Here is a 6574-nt window from a genome sequence, read left to right as displayed (position 1 = left end):
AACCGACACTCCTAGTGGCCAGGTACTTTAATGCTGGGAAACTTAAATCCGTTTTACCTCATTTCTACCAGCATGTTAAATGTGCAACCAGGGGAAAAAAACTCTAGACAACCTATACTCCACACACAGAGACGCATACAACGCTCTCCCTCGCCCTCCATTTGGCAAATAATTATATCCTCCTGATTCCTGCTTACAAGCAAAAACTAAAGCAGGAAGCACCAGTGACTCTGTCAATAAAGAAGTGGTCAGATGACACAGATGCTAAGCTACAGGACTGTTTTGCTAGCACAGACTGGAATATGTTCTGGGATTCCTCTGATGGCATTGAGGAGAACACAACATCAATCACTGGCTTCATCAGTAAGTGCATCGATGACGTTGTCCCCACAGTGACTGTACATACATACCCCAACCAGATGCCATGTTTTACAGACAACATCCGCACAGAGTTAAAGGGCAGAGCTACCGATTTCAAGGAGCGGGACTCTAACCCGGACACTTGTAAGAAATCCCGCTATGCCCTCAGACAAGCCATCAAACAGGCAAAGCGTCAATACAGGGCTCAGATTGAATCATACTACACCGGCTCTGACGCTTGTCAGATGTGGCAGGGCTTGCAAACTATTACAGACTACAAAGGGAAGCACAGCCGCGAGCTGCCCAGTGACACAAGCCTACCAGACGAGCTAAATTACTTTTATGCTCGCTTCGAGGCAAGCAACACTGAAGCATGAATGAGAGCATCAGCTGTTCCGGGTGACTGTGTGATCACACTCTCCGATTGGAGTAAGACGGGTAACCAGGACTTGTACTCAGAGCATGCGCTGACCAACTGGCAAGTATCTTCACTGAAATTTTCAACCTGTCCCTGACTGAGCCTGTAATACCAACATGTTTCTAACAGACCACCATAGTCCCTGTGCCCAAGAACACTAAGGTAACCTGCCTAATGACTACTGACCCGTAGCACTCACGTCTGTTGCGATGAAGTGCTTGGAAAGGCTGGCCATGTCTCACATTAACACAATTATCCCAGAAACCCTAGATCCACTCCAGGTGGTAAGGGTAGGTAACAACACATCTGCCATTCTGATCCTCAACACGGGGGCCCCTCAGGGGTGCATGCTCAGTCCCCTCCTGTACTCCCTGTTCACTCATGACTGCATGGCCAGGCATGACTCCAACACCATCATTAAGTTTGCTGACGACACAACAGTGTCTGATCACCAACAATGATGAGACAGCTTATAGGGAGGAGGTCAGAGCCCTGGCCGTGTGGTGCTAGGATAACAATCTCTCCCTCAATGTGATCAAGACAAAGGAGATGATTGTGGACTACAGGAAAAGGAGGACTGAACACCCACCTATTCTCATCGACGGGGCTGCAGTGGAGCAGGTTGAGAGCTCCTTGGTGTCCACATCACCAACAAACTATCACGGTCCAAACACACCAAGACAGTCGAGAAGAGGGTAAGGCAAAGCCTATTCCCCCTAAAGAGACTGAAAAGATTTGGAATGGGTCCTCAGATCCTCAAAAAGATCGACAGCTGCACCATCGAGAGCATCCTGACTGCTTGCATCATTGCCGGCTATGAAACTGCTCTGCCTCCGACAGCAAGGCACTACAGAGGATAGTGCATATGGCCCAGTACAGCACTGGGGCCAAGCTTCCTGCCATCCAGGACCTAATAATAATAATAATAATATATGCCATTTAGCAGACGCTTTTATCCAAAGTGACTTACAGTCATGTGTGCATACATTCTACGTATGGGTGGTCCCAGGAATCAAACCCACTACCCTGGCGTTACAAGCACCATGCTCTACCAACTGAGCTACAGAAGGACCTGTATACCAGGCAGTGTCAGAGGAAGGCCCTATAAATTGTCCAAGACTCCAGCCACCCTAGTCATAGACTGTTCTTCTGCTACCACACAACAAGCGTTACCGGAGCAACAAGTCTAGGTCCAAAAGACTTCTTAACAGCTTCTACCCGGAAGCCATAAGACAGCTAATCAAATGGCTACCCAGACTATTTGCATTGTCCCTTCCCCTCATTTGTTACGCTGCTGTTATTCTCTGTTATTATCTATGCATATTATTATCTAGTCTAGTCACTTTAACTCTACCTACATGTACATATTACCTCAATTACCTCGACTAACTGGTGCCCCCACACATTGACTGTTATTTTACTTATTTTTTACTTAAAACTGCATTGTTGGTTAAGGGCTTGTAAGTAAGCATTTCAGCGCATGTGACGAATAAAATTGGATTTGATTTGTTTTGTAGTGTTAGGTATTACTGCACTGTTGGCGCTAGGAACATAAGCATTTCGCTACACCCGTGATAACATCTGCAAAATATGTGTATGCGACCAATAATAAATTTGATTTTGTAGTGGCTGCAGGTCAATCTCCTCTTTCCGCCGATAGAATGTTTGCGCCTATTCCATACAGGGGCTTGCGAAAGCAGCCTTTTTCTATACATGAGAGGATCCAGACCAGAAAGTCATCACAAAATTGTCTGTATAACCCAATCCGTGTAAGCTACAAACTAATAAGTCACCCTCATCGAACGATGAGCCTCTCACGACATCCAGAAGCATTTTCCACAAATAACGTGACCAAACATAGGCCTAAATTTCCTTATATCTTTAACATATAGGACGGTCTGTTTTGCCATGTACAAATGTGATATTCAATGTGTTTCTATGCGCTTTAGTAGTAAATGCCAAATTCAATGTTTCAACGAATAATGTTTTAATATATATATTTTTATACTTACAGAGGTCCTAAAGTTCCAAATCAAAGGGCTAAATTATACATTTTATGACCATCTTAAAACAATTCCATATGTTAGCCTAGTAGGTATTATGGGTCTAGGACATGTCCATTTGGCTTCGGCACTAAAAGTTACATCATTCCTCATCAAAGCTTTCCCATGGTCTGTCCAAAGATGATTTTATCTAGACCAGAGACTGTTGTTTCCAACAGGAGCAAATTAATAATAGTGGGCAGAACAAGCAAGGTGGTGGGCAGAGCCAAGCACGAGCTAGTGAGATCCTATTGGTGCGCTCTAGTATATATTTGCAGTCCACTCTGTTTGTTACAGATTCTAGTTTTGGAAACAGAAAACTGTATGGAGATCAAATGTTTCATCGATGAGAAGATTAGCAGAATTTCAGCCAAAATCCATCTTCTCCCACTGCCGGCCACTGGGCTTCCTCTCATCACCATATTTGGTAGTGAGTGTAAACACCAACCAGATGCTTTACATTTATACATCCGGTAAAATATCTGTCTCGTTGTTCTATCTGTGGTGCATGTGGAGCTCTACTCCAGCCTTTATGTAGCCGTAGCTCCTACTGAAGATGAAAAGCCAAGGATAGCTAATCCAATTAAATAAAGATTTAAAAGGACAAATAACAATCTCCAAAACACAATATCAGGTACCGTAAATTAATCAAAGTAAATGATAATGAAAACAATTAAACTTAAGGGTACTAATACAGTAAAATAGGATAAATTCCAAACTATTCATAAATCCCCCCCCCCCCTTCCTTCCAGGCTACTTTACCACTCTTGGTTTGAACCCCGGGAACCCCTCTAATCAAATCAAAGCAAATCAAATTGTATTGCACACATACACATATTTAGCAGATGTTATAGTGAAATGCTTGTGTTCCTAGCTCCAACAGTGCAGTAGTATCTAATAGTTCAGTAGTATCTAAAAACAATTCACAACAATACACACAAATCTAAAAGTAAAAGAATGGAATTATGAAATATGTAAATATTAGATTAGAGCAATGTCGGAGTGGCATTGACTAAAAATACAGTACCATAGAATACAGTATATACATATGAGAAGAGTAAAGCAGTATGTAAACATTATTTAAACATTATTAAAGTGACTAGTGTTCCATTATTAAAGTGGTCAGTGATTCCAAGTCTATGTATATGCAATTTCTCTTGGACTCTCTCAACTCAGATTAGCCATGTCTTATTTGTCTCAACTCAGATTAGCCATGTCTTATTTGAACAGACAAGGGCAAGTGTCAAGTGAGTTTCAATGGTGACAACAAACCATTTTGATTTCAATGTTTTACAATACACCTCATCATGTTTCAGAATATAAAAAGTATCAGTGTCTTTCTTACAAACATCGCCCGATCCCACCTAGGCAGGTTGAATACCTATGTGAGAATGTTGATCATCAACTACAGCTCTGCTATCAACACCATAGTGCCCTCCAAGCTTGTCACTAAGCTCGGGGCCCTGGGTCTAAACTCCTTCCTGTACAACTGGGTCTTAGACTTCCTGACGAGCCGACACCAGGTGGTGAGGATACCAACAACACCTCCTCCACACTGATTCTCAACACGGGTGCCCCCCAGGGGTGTGTGCTCAACCCCCTCCTGTACTCCCTGTTCACCCATGACTGCGTGACTATGCATGACTCCAACTCAACTATCAAGTGTGCTGACAACACGACAGTGGTAGGCCTGAGACAGCCTACAGAGAGGAGGTTAGAGCCCTGGTGCCAGGAAAATAACCGCGACTTCAATGTAAAAAAAAATAAGTAGCTGATCGTGGACTACAGGAGACAGAAGAGGGAGCACGCCTCCATCCACATCGACGAGGCTGCAGTGGAGAGGGTCAAAAGCTTCAAGTTCCTTTTGCGTGCACATCACTGAGAACCTGAAATGGTTCCACCATACCGACACCCTGGTGAAGAAGGTGCAACAGCGCCTCTTCATCTTCAGGTGGCTGAAGAAATGTGGTATGGCCCCTAAGACCCTCACAAACTTCTACAGATGCACAATTGAGAGCATTCTGTTGGGCTGCATCACCGCCTGGTATGGAAACTACACCGCCCTCAACCACATTGAGGGACGCTGCCTGCACTCCAGGACATTTACAGCAACCTGTGTCAAGTGAAGGCCAAGAAGATCAGACACCCGAGCCAGGGTCTGTTTACTCTACTACCTTCAAGCAGACTTGAGACGGTATAGGTTCATCAAAGCCATGACCAAGAGACTGAAAATCGCTTCTATCTCCAGGTCATCAGAGTAGCTGGCTACCTGCTTGGCCCTGCACCTTGAGACTAATGCCCCATGTATATAGAGTCAATGAATGCTGGTCACCTCATGTTCTGTTTCTATATTGTTGTTTACTCACTGTGTAAGTACTGTATATACTGTATTCTCGACTTAGCCCATCCTAATATACCTACTACTGTACATACCATTTTATTTCCAGAACATATACTGTCTACACACCATATTAATATTCTGGATGCTGACACATGCTCACTCTATATCTACTCAATATTGTTAATTTGACCCGTTCTGTCATTTCTTCATTTCTTGTTTAGATTTCTGGATTATTTGTGTATTTCTATTGTATTTACAAGACATTCTACTGCACTGTTGGAACTAGTTCCACAAGACATTCTACTGTACTGTTGGAGCTAGTAACACAAGACATTCTACTGTACTGTTGGAGCTAGTATCACAAGACATTCTACTGTACTGTTGGAGCTAGTAACACAATACATTCTACTAAAATGTTGGAGCTAGTAACACAAGACATTCTACTGTACTGTTGGAGCTAGTAACACAAGACATTCTACTGCACTGTTGGAGCTAGTAACACAAGACATTCTACTGCAATGTTGGAGCTTGTAACACAAGACATTCTACTACGCTGTTGGAGCTAGTAACACAAGACAATCTACTGCCCTGTTGGAGCTAGTAACACAAGACATTCTACTGCCCTGTTGGAGCTAGTAACACAAGACATTCTACTGCACTGTTGGAGCTAGTAACACAAGGCATTCTACTGCGCTGTTGGTGCTCGTAACACAAGACATTCTACTGTACTGTTGGAGCTAGTAACACAAGACATTCTACTGCGCTGTTGGTGCTAGTAACACAAGACATTCTACTGTACTGTTGGAGCTAGTAACACAAGACATTCTACTGTACTGTTGGAGCTAGTAACACAAGACATTCTACTGCGCTGTTGGTGCTAGTAACACAAGACATTCTACTGTACTGTTGGAGCTAGTATCACAAGACATTCTACTGTACTGTTGGAGCTAGTAACACAATACATTCTACTAAAATGTTGGAGCTAGTAACACAAGACATTCTACTGTATTGTTGGAGCTAGTAACACAAGACATTCTACTGCAATGTTGGAGCTAGTAACACAAGACATTTGACTGTACTGTTGGAGCTTGTAACACAAGACATTCTACTACGCTGTTGGAGCTAGTAACACAAGACAATCTACTGCGCTGTTGGTGCTAGTAACACAAGACATTCTACTGCCTGTTGGAGCTAGTAACACAAGACATTCTACTGCCCTGTTGGAGCTTGTAACACAAGACATTCGACTGTACTGTTGGAGCTAGTAACACAAGACATTCTACTGTACTGTTGGAGCTAGTAACACAAGACATTCTACTGCCCTGTTGGAGCTAGTAACACAAGACATTCTACTGTACTGTTGGAGCTAGTAACACAAGACATTCTACTGCCCTGTTGGAGCTAGTAACACAA

The sequence above is a fragment of the Oncorhynchus keta genome, chromosome 1 (assembly GCF_023373465.1).
Source record: "Oncorhynchus keta strain PuntledgeMale-10-30-2019 chromosome 1, Oket_V2, whole genome shotgun sequence".
NCBI classification, from domain to species: domain Eukaryota; kingdom Metazoa; phylum Chordata; class Actinopteri; order Salmoniformes; family Salmonidae; genus Oncorhynchus; species Oncorhynchus keta.
This window is presented reverse-complemented; position numbering follows the sequence as displayed.